At 47.8% G+C, this 23,785-nt stretch overlaps 1 protein-coding gene across 1 annotated transcript in view; it reads right to left on the reverse strand.

The window, feature by feature from the left end:
- Window positions 1–10,468, reverse strand: part of ZBTB7C (zinc finger and BTB domain containing 7C) — a 272,862-nt gene extending 262,394 nt beyond the window's left edge. The window contains exon 1 of the mRNA XM_034774475.1: window positions 10,352–10,468. The gene's annotated coding sequence lies outside the window, so the exon portion shown is untranslated. The remainder of the gene's footprint in view (window positions 1–10,351) is intronic.
- Window positions 10,469–23,785: the final 13,317 nt, after the last annotated feature.

Genomic DNA, 23,785 nt, shown 5'->3' on the forward strand with positions numbered 1-23,785 from the left:
CTGCCTCTCGGCGAGGTGGATTACTTACAGCAACGGGAGAAACCCGCCCCCTCTCCCCCACTGGTGTAGGCATATCTAGCCTGATGCACTGCAGCTGTATCATTTTAAGCGTAGACAAGTCCTAAGAGGGAAAGAGTGGTCTTATGGTAAAAACACAGTCTGTGCGGTCATGTAGTCTGGGCTCCATTCCTACCTCTTCCACAGCCTCCCTGAATTGCCTGGGGCAAGTCACTTTGACTAAGATTTTCAAAAACAGGAGCCAGAAGTTAGGCTCCTACATCCATATTTTGGCATCTAAACATATGTGGCCTGATTTTCCAAAGTGATCAGCACTCATCTGCTTCCATTGATTTCAGTACTTTTGAAACTCAGGCCACTTGTATTTAGGTGCCTAAATATGGATTGAGGCACCAAGCGTTGAAAAACTTAGTGCCTGAGCCTAAGGCTTGGTCTACACTACCCCCCCCAATTCGAACTAAGGTACGCAACTTCAGCTACGTGAATAACGTAGCTGAAGTCGAAGTACCTTAGTTCGAACTTACCTTGGTCCACACGCGGCAGGCAGGCTCCCCCGTCGACTCCGCGGTACTCCTCTCGCCGAGCTGGAGTACCGCAGTCGACGGCAAGCACTTCCGGGTTCGACTTATCGCGTCCAGACTAGACGCGATAAGTCGAACCCAGAACTTCGATTTCCAGCCGTCGAACTGGCTGGTAAGTGTAGCCAAGGCCTAAGTGAGGTGTTGAGGACACTGGGCGCCTCACAGAAACAAACCCTTTTAACACCATTGTATCAGAGTCTTCACAATCTATAAAATGGCTCTAATAGTGCCTGAAAGAGTTATGACAAGGCTTTATTAATGCAGTATTGCTAAACTCAAACATTCAAAAATCATGAAATTGGCTTAAAGAAAACAACAAAATTTAATAGCATAGGTTAGGTTCTTTCCACCTTCTGTTGTTTATACCTTTGAGATACACTGGGATCACATTTTCAAGATTTTCTCTACAGCCACGAGGGCTACAAACTTTAGTTTTTTAAATGAAAGCTGAAATTCTCATATATTTCCATGACTTCAGGAGTTGAGGCCTCAAGAAAATCATCAAATGTTACAAGCCTCAGGATAAATCAGGAGATCTGGCACCACAGCTAACGCTTGCAAAACACTTTGAGATTCTCAGCTAGGAAGCACTGTAGAAGTACAAAGCATTGAAATACGCCGTGTGGTCCAAAAGCATGCTGAATTCCCATTGCCTTCAGTGGGAGTGGCATGCATGGAAAGAATGCAGGCTAAGGCCTATTCTTTATTTGGTTAGGAGAGTTAGTACGATTTAATTTAAAACAAATCAATGAAAAAACAAACAATGCATTATATCAGCGTGTGGCAGGGCCTGCTCGCTCCTGCCTCTGCTCGAGTTCACAAACAGCTCAGTGACCTTTTTGCTGGTAAAACACCCTGTGCAGTTTATTTACAATATTGGTTTCCACCACGCTTGTACATTATTTAGCCTTACACCTACAGTTCTCGGGAGTCCTCCGCTCCTGAAGCAAGCAGGGAAGAGCAATCTCTCAATTTCCTCCCATCCCATTTCCTTCCTGTGCCTTTTGTATCATCCCCTAAATGTCTAATTAGCCTCTTTAGTTCTCCTCAGCCTACCAGTTAGGCACAGCTCCTCTTAATTAGGTCTGCTCTGGAGTAATTAATTCAAGCTGCAGTGACCAGAGTGCTGGTTCGGGTACTTTTGCCCAGCACTCTGTCACAGAATGACACATGACCGCCCATAATCCTGTAACTTCCCTATTCTAATGATTAGAGGGTTTTCCTCCTTTCCATTACCCTGAAATTAACATAGGCTATTGCTCTTTACGTGTAAGGTAAGACCCTTAGGGTACATCTACACTGCGAAAACAAAAACAGAAAAAACCCAACCAAACCTGTGGGAGCGCGTCTCAGGGCCTGGGTCTAGAGACCGAGGCTCACGCTACGCTGCTACAAATAGCAGTGTAGAGATTCCCTCTCTGTCTAGAGCTCAGGATCTGAGACCCACCCTGCTTGCCAGGCTTCAGAGCCCGTGTTCCAGCCTGAGCAGGAACGTCTATACTGCTATCTTTAGCACAGTAGCACAAACCCTGTGAGCCCAAGTCTGCAGACCCAGGCTCTGAGACTCGCTGCTACGTGGGGTAGGGGGGTGTTTGTTTTTTGCAGTGCAAACGTACCCTTACGACATGATCCAACACCTACCCAAGGCAACAGATATCCTTCCACTGATTTCAATGGGTCTTGGATCTGGCCCTTAAAGAGCTTTTTTGTCTTCCTGGATACTTTTTAAAACCAATAACCATAATATTTTGCATGTATGTAGCATGGAATATCTGATCATCCCAAATATTTTGCTAAGACTAATTAAGGCTCACAGCACCCATGTGAGGTATGCTAGTAAGAAGAACTGTCCATTTTACTGCAATAAAGTATTAATTATTATTATTATTGTATTACCCTAGCACCAGGATCCAGTTGTGCTAGGCACTGTACAAACATAGAATAAAACAATGATAGAAGGTACTTGTAGTTGAATACACCTGTTCTGTCACTAAATGTCTGTTCCAGTGAACCTCATCTAAATGACAGGTGATGGAGAATGGCAGCACTGCAAATGTGAGTAAAGTCTGGCAGTAAACGGAGACAAAATTTTCAAACTTAGGTGCTTAACTTTAGGCTTCTAAAGCCATGTGTAGGCCCCTAAATATAAATGACCTGATCTTCAAAGGTGTGAGCACCCACAGTTCTCACTGAGTCCCTTAGGAGCTAAGTGCCTATGAAAAGAAAAGAAATCAGGCCACTTTCATGTAGAAGCCTGAATCTGGATTTAGCTGCCTAACTGTAAGCACCCATGTTTGCAAATGTGGGCGTTGAACTTTTAAAAGTAGCTGAAAGGGATATTTATGTTCCTCGGCCTCGTTTCTAAAATCCTCAGTTTCACTTTGTCTTCAAAAGTTCCTTTGTCAGCAGATTTTGACCAAGAAATGTGAAATCTCTGGTTTATTCTAACTTGGGGTAAGAAACTTTGTTTCCAGCAAGCAACTGAAGAGTGGGCAGTAAACCCAGTACCGGTGAGCAATAAGTCCTTGGAGAATTCATTCTGCCTTTTCCTTATAATAGGATCAGATTTCCATGACCACTTAAGGAAGTTAGGTACCCAACTCCCATTCGAAGTCAATGGACTTGTGCATCTGACTCCTGTAGACACTTACGAAAATCTCATCCTCCTTTTATTTAGAGAGAGAGAGAGAGAGAGAGAGAGAGATGCAATGTTCAAAAGTGATTTAGGTGCCCAACTCCCATTGTCCTGTGCTCCTTAGTCACTTAGGTACTTTCAAAAACCCCTTTCTGACCTCTCCCCATACTGATTACAGGCCCAAACCTGCAAACACACACATGCCTTTATTCACCAGAGTAAAGTTACTCACCCATTTGTGTAATCAGGTGTTATGGCTGTGGAAATAACAGTCCTAAAAACGTGATGATAAAAAACTCTACACCTCCAGCATCGTTACTTTTATTTCTTCTTGTTTGTAAAAAGTGCAGTAACATTATTAGGAGATTTACCTACCACAGAGATAAGAGACAGTCACTCTGATTAAGCCATCAGCACACTTTTCATTAGTTTTCCAGACAGCCTGGCTAGGCAAGCCCCATTCTTGCTTTATGCCTTTGCAATTTTTAGTAACAGAGTGTGATTCAGATTCCAAGGTCAGAAGGGGCCAGTGTGATCATCTAGTCTGACCTCCTGCATAACACAAGCCAGAGACCTCCCCCAAAACAATTTCTGTTTGAACTAGAGCAGACCTTTTTGAATCTTGATTTTAAAATTGCCAGTGACCGAGAATCCATCACAGCCCTTGTTAAGTTGTTCCAATGGTTAATTACCCTCATTGTTAAACACTTATGCCTTATTCCCAGTCTGGATGTATTCTATAATAATTACAGATTGTAGGGGCATGTGACTATCGGCAGTGAAATAGTCCCCAGATTTTATACTGTGTGCATTCCTCCATTCTGAAGGAGGAATTTCTCACACAGGGCCCAATCCTACAAGCCGTAGCCTTGTGAAAAACACACATTCCCCCAAACAGTCCCATTGAAGGCAGTGGCAGACCACTCCTATGAGTAAGGGTTACTCCCAGCTGTAAGCGAGGTTTGCACAATTGGGGCCACATTCTCCTTAAGCCACCTCTGCTTTAAGTGGCACCAGGAGCCAAGCTGGCCTCCAGCTCACAAGTCACTGCATAATTAAGGCCACCTTTGCTCTACCTCATGTAGTCCTGCACGTGGCTCAGCCAGATCAGAGTTATCAGCCCCTTGTGCTCACAGCCAGGTGCTAATAAAGTGACAGGAATGGACAGTCGTTCTGTAGAGATCGCAAACCGAGGCCCGAATCCTGAGAAGCACTGAGAACTCTCCCCTCCTGCCAATGTCAGAGGGAGTTAAGGGTGCTGAGCATGATCAGGTCCTAACATTGAACATCAGTTCCAAACAGCCCACAATTCCAAGGGGATAGCGTGGGAGCAACTATCTTCACAGTAGCACCACTCTCCTATAGGATAACTAAGCAAAACAGCACATCCACTATCCACTGGAAGGGGCAGCATTTTCCCCAGCTGCAGGTTAGGCCTGAAACCAGTGCCGCTATCCAAGTGGGGAGAGCAAATCCCTCTTGCAGTTCCAGCTGCTTTGAAAGAATGGCTGCATCCATCACCTCCAGGGTGGATTTTCTTGCTCCCGCTATGGGAGAGCAGGTGTGGGCAGGAAGGCATTTCAGGGTGGAGGTATTCCATACCTCCCCCCCCCCCAGCAGAAGAATAGGAGCCCTGAAAACAGTGGGGTGCAGGAGCCAGTTCAAGTGGCAGGTCAAGGAAACTGTGAAGCACTGACATAACTGTAGCAGTGAGAGCTAGGAACCCAACACACACTTTATACTACTGGGGAAACTGAGGCAGTGAGCAGCAATGACTTGGCCAAGGCCACACAGAAGTTAGTCTTCATGATTTCTAATCCCCACTCTGGCACTGACTAGCTATGTGACCCTCGGGATTGCAATCTCCCCACCTCAGAAATCATGAGACTTGAAAAAAATACATTTTGGGCTCTTTTTATTTGTCTTCTGAGCCTTTGGGGGGCACTCAGGTCACATTTGCAAGCTTTTCTGTGGCTAGACACTCATTTTTAAAAAAAATAAAAGCTGAGATTCTGATGTGCTCACCTGACTCCAGGAGTGGGGGCTTCAAATAGAAAATCAACTATATCACAAGACTCAATAAAATCACAACAGTTGGCAACACTGGACCTTGATAATCCCAGCTGAGAAGGGACACTAATATATACCTACCTCTCAGGGGGTGTTTGTATGGATTAACTAGTGAATGTGCAAGGTTTTGAACATGCAAAGCACTATATACGTGCTAAGTATTATAACAGGTGCAGGCATAAATAGCTGAAACCTGCCATTTGGAAAGAATCACGTCTGAGGAGATCCATCCAGCTAATCCATCTTTTTACTGAGCTACAGTACCACACCATAATGGCCAACCCTGAGGGATTCCCTTGAGGAAAATGCCACTGTTACTAAAATAGCAAGTTCATTCCTACCAGAAACTCTGTCTCTGCATGAGCAGCGAGAGACATAACAAATAATAGACCACTAAAGTCAATGTTCACCTATTTTCATTTTAAAACAATACATAGAACCATGCTCCACATTCGAGGGCCTTGGAAGAGGAGAATAGAAACGGGGACTTCGCAGACATTGATTCTCTTCTTTATGTTTTCCTAAAGAATAGCCTTCTAAAGCTGCCTTGACAGCTATGGAGCTGCTATGCGGAGGAGGGGGCATTGTCTGAGTGTTGCCGAGATGCGGAACACAAATCTGAGCTTAGACTCTGCCCTTTCGTGTTGATTAAAAAAGAAAGTTATGTTGCTAATAAAAGGCCAGATTGTACCATCAATTTTTAAGCTTTAATGATTTCAGTGGGGAGTTTGACTTAAAAAAAAATCAATGGCATAGTATGGCCTGCAATATTTAGATTTAAAAAACAACAACCACATCTTAAGGCTTAATAATAAAGTCAAAGATAATGACTAATATTTCTCAGTATACAGCAGGTTAAAGTAAGGGGAATTGGGCAGGGGAGGGAAGGGAGCACAGCTGCCCCTCCTTTGCTAAAAGCAGAGGGAGCTACATCAGGCTTGTGTAAGCAGTGCTTCCTCCCAGCTCCCCAACCCCCGTGACTGATGCCCTGAGAGCTCCCCCTCCTGTTCCAATCTACTTTAACCACTGCTTGTACATCCTGGTAATTGCTAACACTAACAGACCTGTCAAAGGCAAGGTCCCTCCGTCATCAGCACTGAAAACTGCCCACCAAGTTCCCCTCCCCTTTCCATGATAAAGTAGAGCAATGCATTCGCTGCCCAGCAGGAGTCCACTCCAGTCTTTTCCCCTTCTCAGCCAACCCTTTCCACTTTTTAGTAGTACTGGTATTTTAGTGTAGTGCCCAAAGATTCCATTCAGAGCCCCATGGTGCTAGGTGCTGTACATATACATAGTACCCAAGCTAAGGAGTGAAATCCTGGCCTCACTGAAGTCAGTAGCAAAGCTCCCATTGACTGCAGTGGAGCCAGGATTTCACCCACCGTCTCTGCCCCCAAGAATTTACCATGCAAGTCCACAATCCAGCCATCAGATCTATGCAGGAGGGCCCTGACACACATGCTGAGCTCCACTGACCATTCCACACACATGGATCCAATTACAGGACAAGAGCCAACTAATAAGTTTGTATGCAGGTCCTGCCATTTAATGAGCCACAGCTGTATCCCCGCCCATTACTTAATCCCTCACAGCCTGGTCCACGTTCCATTAGACATTATGGGTAAACATAGGTGTGGACATTGGCTCAACAGAACCTCCCCTACTTCCCCAGGAGCTCCAAGGACAGTCCGTTGTAGAAGATGCTCTGGAAGCAAGGGGTCATTGGATCTATGCAGAGCTGAGGGGGGCCACTGCATTTGTACATGCACAGAGCAGTAGCAGGCACTGGCTTGGCCTATGAGCTTAAAGGGAGAAAAGAATACAGTGGAGTCCAGCTGCTCCTCTACCCCTTTTTGCTCCAGCCTGTCCCCGCCTTACCCATTTGGCTGAAGCCCCACGAGCTCCCACAGACAAGCCTTACCCTTACACAGGGGGGAATAGTCTGCAGCTTTCGCTCCCTCCCTCTGCCTCCCCACTGAGACCCATGGCTTCAGCCTCTCCTCCACGCCCACAACCAGAAGGAAGCGTTTGGCCTGCAGTGAATTTGAAAAGCTGGTACACAAAACAGGGTTCCGATCCTGTTCCCATTGAAGTCAAAGGAAGTCCTGCAGTGGGTTTCAATGGGAGAAGGATTGGGCCCCCTCCATTGTAAAGAGAGTTTGTGAAATTAGTGCTGAGAGGATGAGCAAAGGAGATGTGATAGATAATTCATGGCAGCAATCTGCTGCAGCAGAGATACCTCCCCATAAACACAAAATTGGAGGGCATAAAATAGGAAGACAGTGTCATTTACAAGTACTAAAAGAACGTGTTGTAAGTTACAGGATGCTCTATAGCAGGCTATATTAACTGATAAAGACGTTCTCATTCAACGTTATATTTGCTTGAGTGTAAGAGCTATTAAATTAAGTAGTGTTACAGCAGCTTCGGCAGGATTGTCGTCTCAATAAACACAGCAAATCGGGCCATCAAGGGGAGGAGGAATCATAGATGTTAAAGCCATTATGATCATCTAATCTGACCTCTTGCAGGAATCACTGGGTGAAACTCCATAGCTTGTGTTATGCATCTAGCGGCCAGCCCATAAGTTCTGACTGAACTAGAGTGCATCTTTCTGAAAGACTCCCAGTCTTGATTTAAAGATTCCAAGAAACAGAGAATACACCACATCCCTTGGCAACCCGTTCCAATGGTTAGTTATCTGCACTGTTAAAAATGTGTACCTTCTACCTAGTCAGCTTCAATCTAGTCTTTGGCTTGCTTACTTGCTGCCTGAATCTCAGGGAGAATACTCAAGAATACTGCAAGGTGTAACAAATTTTCAGCTAGCTGGGAGATGGACAACATAACTTAAGTATCAGAGGGGTAGCCGTGTTAGTCTGAATCAGATTCATAACTTAAGAGTTCTCTGCCTTCTCAGCTATCTGTGAAGGTGCCACAAGTACTCCTGTTCTTCTTTTTGAAGATCTGCAATGTAGGTTGTTGTAAAGTAGCAGAGAATCTTCAGGTGAGAATAATGCTTCCTGTTGTTTTTCTTAAGTGTTGGATTATTATTATTCTTTTATCTTTTTATGCTGTTAGCATAAGCAACATAAGCTAAAGCCACAATAGCCCTGGGAAAGGGTAGCCCCATCTTTCTTCATCTGCAAGCTTCTAAACTATTGCAAAAAGGAATCCAGAAAGGTGTCCAAATCCTTGAATTTAACATCTGTGCCAACAATAAACAAATCCACAAATCTGACACATTCCTTAATCCCTGCTGGAATACTGAAACAGCAAGACTTCCTTCTAAAGGGCTTTGCTTGGGAGTAAGGTTTTGCACAGTTACTAGTAAAGTCTAGGGTCCCGTTCACTCCCCCTCCCCCCCCCCGCCCCCTGCCGATACAATGTTCTGTGCCAGAAGGTCTCAAGGCTGCTCTCATCACTGACTCAGCAATCCTTAACCTCCATGTGCAATGACTGCAAGTTCAGGCCCAAACAAAACAAGAATTTACAGACTTCAATGGTCTCCTACAGTCCCCAAGGAGGATTTCCATTTGATGATGTTTCTTTACCCCATTTGATTATAGACAAGAGGGAAATGCAATTTCAGTTATATCTACTTACACAGGTCCCTCAGCAGAATATCCTGAGTGCCTCACAAATATTAATAGATTTATCCTTGCAGCATGCCCAAGAGGTAAGGAAATATTATTAAACCCATTTTCAGAGAAGGAACTGAGGCACAGAAAATGAAGCAAGTCCAAGGTCACACAGGAAGAGCTGGGAGCTAAATCCAAGTCTCCTGAGTCACATTCAGTGCCTTAACTACAAGCCCAGCCTTTCCCTCCTGGATACAAATCTAGTCAGAGACTGTTCCATTTGTTGTAAGTACAAAAGCACGTTGCATTAGCAGAGTTTTGATGGATTTCTTTTCACCATTTACATCAAGTTATGGAGCAAATCAGTGAAAGGATATACTTATCTTTCCATTTAATTCCTAATTGTGGCGTGAACATTGTGGATGCTTAAAGGTACAGTAAGCCTTGGGGTCAAATCTGTCTGAAAATTTAGATTTTCCAAAACCAAGAATTTACAGAAGCTAAGAACACCAGAAATGTTTTCATTCTTTTTTAAAGACATCATTATAAATAGGGTTTAAACACACACACACTCCCTGCCCAATGTTTGCTACCAAAACATACAGCATTGCACTACAACATAAGACCCTAAAAGTAAAGCTGCCTACAAAAAATTAACATCCATTTAGATTTTAAAATTGATGGTGTTATTAACAACATAGGTAAGGAGCTTTGGGGTTTGGATTTAGTATGTGATTTTTAAGCCAAGAGAGAGTTGTTAAAGCAATTTCTTAGTTCTTTACTTTTTCTCCTTCATGTCACCAAACCACTCTACATCTTTTGCCCGTCTAGAAGTCTGCCCCCAAAACAATTAAGGATAAAATTCTAACTGCTGCTGTCAAATGTAACAAGTTGGCAATTCTTACAGCCTGTTGGGTGCCTTGGACCCCAGAGACGTGCTGAAAGCTTTGTCCGCTCACTACTTCAGCACTAGCACCCCTCATCCCCACCTTTCCACTAGCCATCCCAAGGAGCTGCTGTTACCCTGCCCAGCTGCAGGCAGCTCCATGGCTCCGGCACAGTCTCTGTAAATAAATAAACTCCACTAGGGCAGGACAGGAAATCGCCTCCAAATGCCAGGCAGACTGATGGAAACTATGGTTTCCACGCAAACTACAGCAAAACTTCCCAAGGAAACCACCTGTCTGATCGCTCTGCAAATGCTTCCCCCCAACCACTCCCCCTGCATCTCCCCGGCAGACACAACCCTTCCCTGCTTGCAGCTGCAAGATCCTGCCTCCCAGCCATCTCCCGTTCCTCTCGCCCACTAATGCCAGCCCAGAGCCCTCCCCCAGGGACCTGAAAGAATCGCTCGAGCCCTCCTCCCGCAAGCCTGGCAGCATCCCTCTGGCGGGCAGCGGAGACTGGGACAGAGCCGCGGGCAGGTGGCTCGGGGAACGCGTGCGGAGTGCCGCCGGGGCACAAACCTGGGTGGTGGATGAAGGCGCCTCCGCCCGCTGCCCAGCTGCGGGCGCAGCGCCCCCGCCTCACTCGGCGCACAGCTGCCGCGGCTGTCAGTGTCTCCTGGAGGCGGCACCGGCTCAGCTGTCAGCGTCTCCCCGCCGCGCAGCCGGCACCAGCTGCGGCTCTGGCCCGGCTGGCAGCAGCTGCCGCTGCCGCTGCTGCACCGCGGGGCTCGAGCCCTGCCGCGCTCGCTCCGCTGGCGGCTGGCAGCGTCTCCCGGAGGTGGTGGCTGCACAGGGCTGTGGGACTGGAATGTGCAAAGGGCCCGGATGTCTGTAGCCTGCTCCCTCCCCTCCCCTCTTCCTCCCCCCTGTTCACACATGCACTCGGCGTGTCGCCTCGGCACACTCTTCCCTCTATGGCTTGAGATGCAAACTCTTGCTGGGAGAGACGGGGCAGGGGGCGAGACCCTGCGGAGGCTCCCTCCCTTCCCGCCCCAGCTCCTGTGCCTGTCCTGCCCCCCACCCCCAGGCTTGCCGGAGTGGGGCACACACAGGGGATGGAGGCGGGGGTGCAGCGCTGCCTACCTAGGGCAAGTCCATGCCCACGGGGGTGGGGATGCTGCTGGCTGGGGGCTCTGCTGGGTCGCTGGCACTCCCGGCAGCTGGTGGGCGCCCTCCCCGCGGAGAAGGCAGACGTTTGCCCAGTGCTGCCTTTTGGGTTTGGGGGAGCACGGGCCAGCCCGTGCGAGCCCCGCGCTCAAGGTAGCCAACACCCAGGGGAGTCCCTGAGCGCCCACAGGTTTCCCTGCGGCTGGGTGGGTGGGAACAAGGGAATCTCCTGAAATCGCTGCGTAGAAAGGAGGGTCCCTTTGAGTCACTGCACGCCAGGGATTCCCTTAATTCTTGGCGTGGCGGGAGGAGCTCCCCGGGAGGCGCGGCTCGCAGGGTTCCCCTTGGTCAGTGCCGGCGGGGGTCCTGTGCATTGCTTGGGGGGGGGCTCCCCCAGGGACCTGCACAGCTAATTGCTAACAGGGGGGGGGGGTCACTGCCCAGCGGGAGGCCCCGTTAGCGCGCTGCCCACTGATTCATGGCAGGCGGCGGGATCCCTGGCTGCGCTGATTCAGACTTGCCGCTGCCCCCGGCCCCCCTGCAAAAGCCCGCGGGAGACCTGGCCTCGGACGCGCTGCCTGCCGGTGCCAGCCCAGCCTGCCACGTGGGAGCGCGGAGGGCCTGTCAAGCCACATCCCCCCCCTCCCCTCGTCCCCAGCCGGACTTGACAGGTCCACGCGACCAGAGAAACCCAGGCCGAGTGACGCGGGAAGGAGCCAATCAGGGGCCGAGGGCGCGGGCCGAGCGTGGGAGAAAGCGAAGGCGGAGCCCCGATGAATGAGTGGCGCGAGGCTGGGGGAGGCTCCCCGTGGGGCCAGGGGCGGGAGCGCGTGCTACGGGCCGCGTCTCTCCCGTCTGCTGCAAATCAGCCCCTCACCTCCCCTTTGCAGCCGGGGCGGCCTGAGCTGACCCAGCCCGAGGAGGGCATCCCTGGGGGGGCCACACGTTTCAGGCTGGAGCCTTCGCTTCGAGCACAAGCTCCTTGTCCTGACCTTCGCAGCTTAGCCGGCTTCTGTCTCTCCTTGCTGCTGCGGCCAGGTTGACTCCCGCCTTCCCTCTACCAGCCGGGATTGCTGCTTCTCCCCCGGGGAGCACCGTTGTGCGTTTGCTGGCGGGACTCCCAGTCAAAACCTGTAAAGCCAGCGCGTTATTCTCCTTCAAATCCCTTTGCCACCGTGCACAGGAAATGGGACTCTGGGACTGGATGTGCAGGTGGTAAAGTGGTGATTGGCTTCAGCTGACTAGCTAAGACTTGGATATGTAAGTTCTCTGTGCAAGAACATCCTATTCATTCTCTTCTGGCCATCTCCTCCTCTCCCACTTGTTTCTCTCATCCTCCTGTTGTCTATTCTTTCAGCCTGTTAAGTTCTTTGAGGCGGGGACTGTCATTACTCTGTTTGTACAGCGCCTAGCACAATGAGGCTCTGACTTGCTGGTGACTTCCAGGGGTTACCGCAATGTAAGTGTTAAATAATAAAAAAATAAACCCTGCAATCTTCGCTCCCGGAGTGCTCGAGAAAAAGCCAGTGGGAATTTTGCCTGAGCACAGCATGGCGGCAGGAGACCGTGCCAGAAGTAAGCTCACTGAACAGAGGGCAAGGAAGGGAGGCAGCGAGAACAGAAGTGGATACATAAAAAAAAGTTGAGAGGAAAGGGCCCAGGAATGAAAATTATATTCATGCAGCCACGGTGAGAGGGATGCTGCTAGTCCTGGGGGCAGACTTACCCCTCATACTCCACAATGGGCGGCGTCTAGGGCAGGGATGGGTTAAGGTGGCAATACATGGCTGTGTTTTAGTTTAGGCATCTAGACACATTGGACTGGAAGGGGCCTTGTGAGTTATTGCATTCAGTTCCCTGCTATCGTTGGCAACCCTCCTGTAATCCCGATTCCCACACATAAACTTATCACGCTGTCTCTTAAAACTCCTTAGCTTGTTTGTCCCCATGCCTCCTAAGGGAAGGCTGTTCCAGAAGGTATTGCCCCCCCTCCCCCAATCAGCGGGGGCACAGAACTCCTCTGGGGCCAGGGCAGGGGGAGCGAACTCCTCCAGCCCTAGGGCTGCGGGGGGGAAGGGGGGAGATGACAGCTCCTCTAGCTGCTGGGGCTGTGTGGGGAGGGAGGGATAGGAAGCTCCACAAGTGCCAGGGCTGGGGCAGGGGGAGGCAGTCTTTCCGGACTGGGGGAGGCAGCTGCTCCGGCTGTTGGGGGGCACAAAAAGTGCCCCTCCAAAAGCGGCCACATTTTTTATTCCTGTGTACACCCCTGCCTCTGATAGTTAGAAACCTACTAATTTCCCGCCTGAATTTCTTCATGGCCAGTTTATACCCATTTTTCCTAGTGCCAGTATTGTTCTTTAGTGTAAATCGCTCTCTCCCCCCGCCCCCAGGTCATCCCCCAATATATTTGATCATATGATCACCTTCTGCTCAATTAAACGGCAGACTGACACAATTTTTGTCAGAGTTTCCTGGGTCTCTTGGTCAAACTGCTGCAAACACAGACAAAAACAGCTCCAGCCCATTTCCATTCCCAGTACAGCCAGCTCTGCTGATTTTCACAGTGGCTAATGAGCTGTGCAGAGTTTACTTTGGAAATCGCCCTCCCTCTAGAGTAAACCTGAAGGATGGACAAACTGCTCTGTGGAGCAGTTCCCGTAAAGAAGCCCTCATACATGGAGACAATGAAATACCCCAGGTCCCTGCTGTCAGAGGGAATCACTGTTCTATAGCTTCATCACCTTTCTGTGAGACGGTGACCCTCAGGGATGCTCCTCAGTTAGCGCTAGGCGTGTAGATCCAGATATGCAAAGTTGTGCACCTGGGAAATAGACATTATCCAGGGCATTATCCCCTGCTGACCATATGGATTTTTTACGGGAAATCTCATTGGGAGTTAGGGATGTTTGAACAGCATGAATTCCCAATGAGTTTCTTTTGCAACAGCTGCTGCTGCTCCCTGGTGTGTGGATGCTACCTGGTACCCGGATTCTTGATTGTGCTGACAAAGGAGGTGTGGGGGAGCCAGAATAGCTACATGGAGAAAAAGACCCTCCATGGGAGTGGGATGTGTCCTTTTCCATGGATCTTAAGATCAGGAGGCTACACTCCCTGCAACCTCTGCAGATGCTAATGCCACCCCTGAAGCCACAATGAGGTAACTCTTGCAGAATTTCCTGGGCTGCTCTTCAACCTCCTGCGGGTATATCAAGAGAGAGTAAGATTTGGCTCTCAGAATGTAGATAACTACAATAAATCCTGTTTATTCTTTAAAATGAGACGAGTGATAAGTCTCCACAGCTCCTTCCCTTGTTGAATCAGGTTACTTCAAGTCCTCATTTGTCTCTGCTGCAAAAGGAAGAAAAAGTGAGCATCTGACAGCAGTTTGTTTATTTTTCATGTGACGTTGACCCAAATCACAATCAGAAAGTAACCTACATTGCGCTTCATCTGGTAACCCTGAATGTCATCAATTTCCTCCCTTCCGCTCTCTTCCCCTCCAGTCCCCCAGCTTTCAGAGAGCAATAAGCATATGACGAGTCATACCAGAGTGCTCCGAACTTTAATAGTAAGCAGGTGCCGCATACTCCATCCTTCACGTCAGTAATTTGCTTTTGTTTTTTTTCATTCACTCCTAAATCTAAATCCAAATCCAGGACATTTCCAGGATATCTTCTAACACTGTTGGGCCAGGAAACAAACTCCCCTCATATTTTACAGGACACTTAGTATCAAGCCACTGGGTTTTTTTGGTATGTTGTTCTCAAATGTATCTTTTGTGTGTGAACAGCACCTACCACAATAGGGCCCTGATCCTGTTTTGGTGTTACTTCAGTACCGATAACCTTGCTAATCTAATCATCCAAACTAGGGGTCTGATCCTGAATGCTGTACCTAGACAAAACTCCCATTGATTTAAAAAGAAATCTTGCATAACTAAGTGTAGGATTGGACCATAGGACTGAAACATTGGGGTTCCCATTAGAAAGAACTGGCGAGCCAAATCCTGCTGGCGCAGAAGAGTGCTTCCACTGCAGAAAGTTGGGGTAGGCTTTGTGGACACCACCAAGGAGCCACAAAGCCTGTGTGTCATGAAGATCTGTTCTGCTTTTGCCCCCTGCGCCTCAAGGGTTTGGAGGCAGGGCTAGTGGATCAACAGCTGTGAGGTTCCACCAGCCAATTTCCCCCGTGGAGAGGGAGTGCACCAGCTACAGAAGCTGGAATACTAGTTGTAGTGTTGCTCCCCTGCAGCCTTCCTGGGGAAGTTTCCTTCCGGCCCTCATGGAGAAGTCTAGCTAGCAACCCAGCCCTTAACCTGCTCGCTAGCTACCGCATTCGGCCCTGATTATTTTCAAAATAACAAGCCGATGTAAAACACACCCCTGTGTTTGAGAGCCAGAATGTGCTGCTGCTCCCTGATCTCAGGATACATGTCCTGCCTCCTAAACCCATCAGCAGCCTATTGGCTCCATCAGCATTCTAGAGTCTTAGAGAGCACAAGCCATACCAGGCGTGCTAACTAACCGGTGCATACCTTCACCTCGTGACCACTTGGTAGGCACAAAGGATAATACACTGCCAGGGAGGCAGTCATAGGCAAAGCACATTGATAGGGGTAGAAAGTGTCACTGCAGAGAGGAAATCATGCAACAACAAAACTCCACCAGGGACAGGAAAATGATCCCAACCCTCCCTTCAGTTTGATGGAATTTTAACAAGGGGCTCATAGGAAATCCCCAAAGCCCCTGCCAGAGCATCCTTGCCTTTGTAGTTTGTATCACCAAACATAGCTCAAGCCCAGGGACAGGGTTTTCAAAACACTGCTTTGAGTCTTTCTTTTTTGACTCAGCAAACATGAGCCTTATCATAGCCCCTGGGTCCATGCACAGAGGGAGCCTTCTTTCTCATGCCTCCACACAGAACGGGAGGGCGCTGGCCTCTGCAGCAGTGCTCCCCTGTGCCTCCAGCCCCTATGGAGATCCAAGGTTCCAGGTGTAGTGGGGATGGGTAGTGAGTGGTGCAGGGGAGAAGTGAGTAGGCTGGAAGGAAGGGAGGCCCATCTTCCCCTTGCCAGTCCAGTTATTTTCCCCATGGAAAACGGTCTGCAGTCTCTATTGGTACTGGGAACTGGGCCAGCTGCTAGCTGGGAAAGCACTAACAATGCAGCTCCAAAGTGAGATAATTCTCTATTCTAAGCAGTCCAAATGTCTCTTTTGGGTGGATCCACTTGTGAATTTTTTTCTCCTGCCCAGCCATATGTAAACTGGACTTGGGGCTGAACCAAAACCTAGATCTGATACTTGAGAGATGGACGGACAGATAAATAGCTCCATGTCTTCTCTCTGTTATATATTTCGGTGGATAATAGGGCTTGTGTCTCTTGTGTATTAAGCTGGGAACAGAATACTCAGCCCAACCTGCAGAGGTTGACTTAGAACTGCCCTGTGTTTCAACTGTCAGGATTTTTGAGAGAGTGTATTACATGTATCTTCAAAGTAAGTCCTTACTCCTTTGACAGTTTCATTTTCTTATCTAGAGGTCTGGCTATCTCAAGTATTTCTAAGGCACTTACCCACATGGTATCTAAGCACCAATTTTGTCCACATTCAGAAGCAGAAAAAAAGAAAAAAGTTTGCATGACATAAATCTGGTCTATGATGTAAATTGTAGAACAGGATGATTAGACAAAGGGCCAGACTATAACTGGCATTTGTTTATAAGATGATTGGGAGTGGAGGAAGAAAGGTTGCAACATCTTTATGCTGATAATCCAATACAAATATGTATTTCGAAAGAAAATTGGTGGATGATGTTTTCCTAGTGCAAAACATGCCCTGCATTTTCAATCTTTAATTTCAGATCATAAAAATCACAATGAGAGAGAGTCAGAAACCATGGTGGGGATGGTTGGGCTTAACGGTCAGAGCCAGAATCAGGAGTCCAGAGCAGGGATGGAACGAGGCCAGAGTGACAGCAAGGCTGGAGCAGGACTAGGAACAGGGCTGGAGCAAGAGCAAGGCTGGAGTAGATTAAGGCTCGGGGAGTCTGTTGCCACTATCAGGTAGGGGAGAGTTCCAAGCCCGGAAGTGACAGGGAGCAGACTGAGCTGCTGTTTCACCTGTGAAACTTATATACCTGCCCTGAGAGTCATCAGACCAGTTCCTGGCTTGTGGATTGGCTGGAGCCTAGCACTGAAATGACTCATCAGTGAATATGTGGCTTAATCAGACTCTAGTTCAGGGATGACTCAACACCTTCAGAGAGAGCACGCAATGGGTTCCTCATTCTATGACAGCTATCTTGATGTAACTCCCAGCACCGCTCTTAACTCCCAGAAGAAAGTCTCAGTGAGCTAGATGGGCATAGCTTCATTGATTTCATTTACACCATCGGAGGAGCTGGTCCTAGCCATTTGAAGGGACAGTGGAGAATCATAACGTTGCCCTTTAATTTGCATAACTATATCCACTACAGACACAAATCACTGCTGTCTGCCATTCAAAACATGGGTTAGCAGTGAACATGCAGAATGGAATAGAAGATATGGAAGTTTTGGAAGAATCATTGACCAGTGGAAGAGAGATCAACATGGTTAGAATCAAGGACATCATTATAGTAACATATGCAAGCCACCTAACATCATGGGGCCTGATCCCATCTTACCTTTCCTTCCTCATCCGGCCATCTACATAGGCGACTATAACTGTCATCATGAAAACTGGGGATACTGCTCGAACGACACAGCTGGGGAACAGATCACAGAATGGGCCTTCCTCGAAGAACTCCACCTGCTCTGTGATCTGAAGCAATCTGGATCTTTTTGGTCTGTGAGGTGGAAAATGGATCACAGACCTGTGTTTTATGACCCGTAACAGCTCAGGTATCCCACTGGCCACAACAAGAACCATCCCAAGTCACTTCCCGCATAGCCAACATGGTCCAATTATCCTCCAGATCGGCCTGGAAGTGCCTCTTCTGCAGTCCGTGTCAAAGCCACATTGGAATTTCTGCAAGGCTGATCAGGCCGCCTTCATTTCAGAAACAAAACATCAGATCCCATGGCTCAAACCGATTTTACAAACATCCTAAAATCGACTGCTAAGAAGTACATCCCGCGCAGTTACCGCAAGGCTTTCCCCTCCTGCTGGACAAAAGAATCTGAGCCCCTCCTGATGGAAATGAAAGGAGCAGCGACTCACATAAAGCCATTGTGCTGCTTGAGTCCTTGAATTCGGCGCACCTGGAAAGGTGGAAAGAGACCATTGAAAGTCTTGATTTCACCCATTTGAGCCACAAGAGATGGGCTCTTTTGCAGCAACTTGGAGGAGCCCAGCCAGTAATGCGTCGCCAAGTAAAGGTAACCGCAAATGCTGTCGCCTCTCATCTTCTTTCAAGACGCCGACAGACAAGATTACACGCCACGAGGTCCAGTGGGAATTCTGCAGAAACCTTCACCAATGCCCAGAGGAATCTCCATTCTCCTCTCCATACTCTGTCAAGGAGATCAGCATTGTACTGTCGGAAACCAAAAGCCGGAAAGCTGCAGAGGTTGATGGTGTTCCTCTAGAGTTTCTCAAGAACCTGGGGAGATAGGGGTAGGAATGACTGGTGGCGGTTTTCACCGCTGTGCATAGAACTGGAGAAGTGCCAATGAACTGGCGACAGGTAACAGTGGTTGCCCTACTGAAGCCTGGGAAACTCCCAGAAGGATTCAGCCAACTACTGCCCCATCTCTTTTAACCACCAGCAAGCTCATGCAATGGGTGCTGCTCCGCCGTCTGTCTGACATCGGAGACATCCTCCCCACGGAGCAGGCAGGATTTCGCCCAAAGCGGAACTGCTGTGACCAAGTAGCTTCACGCACCGGCCACATTGAGGCAGGATTCCAACATAAATTGCAGACAGGAATCTCCCTTGTTGATTTGTCCTCAGCATATGACACCGCCTGGAGACGGGCCCTTCTCCTCAAGATCTCCCATGTCATTCACTGCCAGCAAACTATCCGCCTCTTGGCGGCGATGACCAGGGACTGCCACTTTAAGGTACACCTTAATGGCCAGAACAGTAGATCAAGAACTCTTAACTCGGGCATTCCTCAGGGCTCTGTCCTGGCCCTGATACTTTTTTATCAATACTCCGCAGATATACCAGTGACGGAGTCAAGGAAATTGATGTGTGCAGATGACATTGCCCTAGCTGTTCAGCACACAAGCCTCCATACCATCAGCTGCACCCTAACCCAAGATCTTAGCACAATGGCTGATTATCTCCAATGCTGGAAATGTAGGCCTAATTTTAAAAATAAAACACATGGTCACTACTTTCCATCTGAACAATAAGATATCTAATACCAAACTCAATGTGCAGTTCTGCGGTGAGAGCATCAGCCATGAGGCTGGCCCAAAGTATCTTGGCATCACACTGGACCGGAGTTTGATCTTTCGACAACACTTCGAGAACACCCGCGATAATGTCATGTCTCGTGACACTTATCAGAAAATTGTCCAGAACATCACGGGACTCCAGTCCACAGACCTTATGAACCAGAACAATTGCCTTGGTATATTCTTCAGCTAAATGCTGTGCCCCAGTGTGGTCTCCCAGCAGTCATATCACTCCTTGATACTCACCTCAATAGCACCATGCGTACAGCGTCAGGGACGCTCAGATCAACTCCAGTTGACTGGCTCCCGATCCTATCGCACATCCAGCCTCCACAGGGTTAGAAGAGCTGCCCGGTCATCTCACTTTCTCAACCATGTCAATGCAAACATGAGGATCCCATTGCACGATGACCTGCAGAACCCGTCACAGACAAGATTAAAATCCCACAGCACTGTATGGAACTGCACAAGACCCTTACACCCAACTCAATGACTGTTCAAAACAAACAGCACGTCATTGACCCTGCCGAGGAAATACCGGGTTTTGATTTATGTTGGAAAAACTGGTGCAGATTGAATCGCATCAGGGCATCTCATGGGAGATGTGGACAAACCCTCTTTAAATGGAAAATGAGGTGAACACCTGTATACAACTGTGGTCACCAGGCACAAACGATGGAGCACATCATATCTGAGTGTCCCCTTCATTATTTTGCCGGGGGCCTGAAGGACGTTCACCAGCTCACTGCTGTGACAATGCGCTGGCTATCAAATCTAGATATAAATTTGTAATCGTTGCTACCGACCCAAGCCATACAAAAGAAGAAGACCCCTGAATTTGCATGGCTATATACACTACAGACATAGATCACTGTTTCTGAAATGTCTGCCTTTTTAAATATGGTATGCTGCCAGTTTGAATACTCACAGTTGAGTGTGGGATTCTGCCAAGAAATCTAATGGTCCTTCCCTTTCCATTATAACATTATTTGCTTTACTCAAAGAACTCAGTAATTGATTTTGGTCTGGAGCTGACAGTTCAACAAGGAGCGAAACTGATTTTTATTTATTTGTTTATGTATTTATTGGTAAATCACAGAGAACTCTCCATGAATAACTTATATTCTTCTCTCCCTTACACGGGTTTTAACACTGATGTCAGTGGAATTACACCTGATTTACAGTAGTGCAAGTGAGGTCAGAATCAGGCCCTCAAGGAGGAGGGGTGGACACTTAACTATTTGAAGATTAGCAGGGAGGAGAAAAGCACAGAGGAAGGATGGCCTTGTGGTTAAAGGACTGGACTGTGACTTAGAAGATGTGGTTTCAGTTCACGGGTTTGCCACAGACTCTGCCTGTGACTTTGAACAAGTCACTTAAACTCTCTGTGTCTCAAATCTTCATCTGTACCATGGGGTAATAATCCTCCCTTTGTCTGTAAACTTTGAGGGGCAGGATTTAGCACTGGGGTCCCTAATTTCAGGTGGCACGTTAATATAAATAATTATAATGACAGGGTGTCCGTAGACAGGATGAGGGAACCGGAAAAATCAGGGGCAAAATCCTGGCCCTATTGAAGCCAATGACAAAACTCCCTTAACTTCAGTGGGGCCAAGTATCTGTTCAGAGCTTTCTTCAGATAGATGCCATGTGGCACATATGCTAATGGTGCAATATAAGCACCTAAACATAAGAGAATGGACAGGATCTCAGTTCAGAAACTACTCAAAAGAGGGAGTGAGGGGGCTGCATCTGTGAGACCAATCCTGTACACCAGTTGATCGCAATGAGAGCATGAATGGGCCCAGAGTTACTTAAGAAGCTTATTTCATGATAGCAGCTGATGGCAAATATGAGTGTTTTGCCTATGAATAGCGCCAATGGGGTTGCACTGGTGTAACTGAGAGCACAATTTGACTCTGGATGTTCAACTTAAGATCTCAAAATGATTGACCAGATGGCTCATTTTCATTTGTGTGCCAGGGGGTTTTGTGAACCTAGCAGAAAAATAACTTATTTTTTGACATTTTGTTTGTCCTCAGAGCCTAGTGCTTTCTGTGACTCTGGCATTTGCATGAACCATGTTGCTTTAGGCACAAAAAACTCCCTGGCTTTAACTCCAGCGTGAGCCAAATGCTCGGAGCCATGGGCCACGTCCTTCCCCAGCTCTCCCGTAGAGTTGATTTCCTTGCCAAGTGACGTCCTGCTTACTCTAGCACCAAAAGAACCAGGAGAAAACAGTGATTTGGGGCTTGTGGAAAGAAAGCACAGGTTTTGAGTCCAACTGACCTGGAAAATGTACCATCTATAGTATTGAAATGAGAGGTTGTTTGTACAGGAGGTTTACCTACAATTAAAAATATCCTATGTGGCCTGTGCATTTAGATTCAGGCACAGAGGATAAATTTAGCAGATTCCTGTGCCTGCTGATGTATGTTAAGTGAAAATAATAAAGATGGCCAGTGGGGAGCGTCTGCTAGCGAGTTAAAAGCATTGTGGATTGCACCAAAGATAACAATTGGCGTGACTAGTTGTAATGCTGTAGGCAAGTGTGTATGTGTACCACAGCCGCCTTCTGGATAGAACAGGCACTGCTCAGCTGTGTGCCGTTGACCCTTCTACTAATACCTGCTAATGGAGTTCAGGTGGTAAGGGCCTGTGCTCTTGGAGCCAGAGGATATGCGTTCTAAACCTGCTGTTCTGAGGGGTCAGAGTGACGCATGTAACATCCTAGAATGAGTGGCATGGATTTGACCATAGCTAAATAATAAATATCACTAGGCAAGAATATAGGGCTAAGTCCTCAGGTCCCATTGAAACTCATGAGAGTTTTTCCTGAGTGAGGACCTCAAGATTTGGCCAATTTATGTGCAGGTTTTTAAATAAAATACATGTAATATTTAGCACCAAGGCACACTCTGGATTTTCCAGAGGCTCAAATGCAGATAGTCTTGGCTCAAGAGCTCAGGACAAACAGAATTAGTGCAGGAGGAAAGTTCTCTTCTCTCAAAATATCATCTGCATTTCAGTTTATGGTGTCGGGTGTTGGTTTGTGAACGCTGTGAGTAAAGCTGCCACAACATGGAAATCCACCTCGCTGAATGGGCTAGGAGGTCTACAGCTCTCATATGTTTGCTTGGTAGCGTTCCCTGTTTCTTTTGCCTTCATGGAATACTGTGAGCTCCCTCTGGTGGCTAATTTAACTTCTGCAGATTTCTCTAGCTGCTAAGGCTGTAGTTTAGTGGATTAGGCATCTGCTTCATGTGTAATGATTTATATCTGGTGGTGAGTGTGGTTTTGTTGTAAAATCCTATACACCTGATCGGTCCCTATTCCTTCTGAGGTCTAAGACACTATAATGTCATTATCTAATTAAGCTGATGACCGAAAAACACATTATGGGCCCATTGTTCGAAGATGGGTACTTAAGTTAGGGATTGTGGGGTGAAATCCTGACCCCATTCATGTCAGCAGGAGTTTTGTCATTGACTTCACTGGGGTCAGGATTTCACCAATGAAGCCTACATCAGGCTACTAAATAGTCATATAGGCCCTGATCCTGCAATTAACTCTGCACAGGCACCCCCTTGTCTTCAACATTGCCAGGGATCCTCATTGCAGGTTCGGGGCCCCCAGTACCCATATACCCTTTAGCGCAAACTGGAGAACTCCAATTCAGGATCTGCATGCCCAGGTTTGAAACTGGGATTTGAATCTCACTGAAACATTTCAACCTCTCTTCTCTTATGACACAAGATGGCTGAAGTTGAAATCGACTGGCATGAACTGGGGAAATGCCCTGGCACGATTCACCACTGTGAAGAGGGCCTGCACCAAGTCCTCGGCATTACTTATGCCCAATTTAGGGCTTGCATGGTGAATAAGCAAGGTGACCAGATTGCCCTAGTGCAAAGTCAGGACACCTGAAAGGCAGGGCAGGGGAAGGACTCTGCCCTCGAAGTCAATTCTGTACTCCCCCCAGTTAATACCAACTCCCATCCCAAACCTATTTATGCTTCTCCCCTCCCCCACAAACTATCCCCCCCCACCACACATCTACCAATCCTCTCTATAGCCCATCTACAAGTCTCAGCTCCTCTCCTCATTCCTTTTAAAGAGGCAGTGCTCAAAGGATGCCCTCCTCCTCCCTCTCTTCACCTCCTGAAAATATCTGCTGGGCCTGGAGCTGCTCCCCCACCTCTTCTATTTCAAGGAGCAGCGGACCTCACCTGCTCTTTTCCCTGCTTCCCCTTCCTTGGTTCTGCCTGAGGCGGAAGGAGTAATCAGACATGACCCACAGTTGGAGTAAAACCCGGACAAAGCCCCGGTTTAATAAATATTGACCAGGACACTGGGATAGTCACTTCAAACTGGACAATCCCAGTAAACCAGAATATCTGGTCACCCACATAGGCTAAAGAAGAACTCATTGAAAGCTCGAAAGCTTGTCGCTTTCACCAAC

This window comes from Trachemys scripta, chromosome 6 (assembly GCF_013100865.1).
Source record: "Trachemys scripta elegans isolate TJP31775 chromosome 6, CAS_Tse_1.0, whole genome shotgun sequence".
NCBI lineage: Eukaryota > Metazoa > Chordata > Testudines > Emydidae > Trachemys > Trachemys scripta.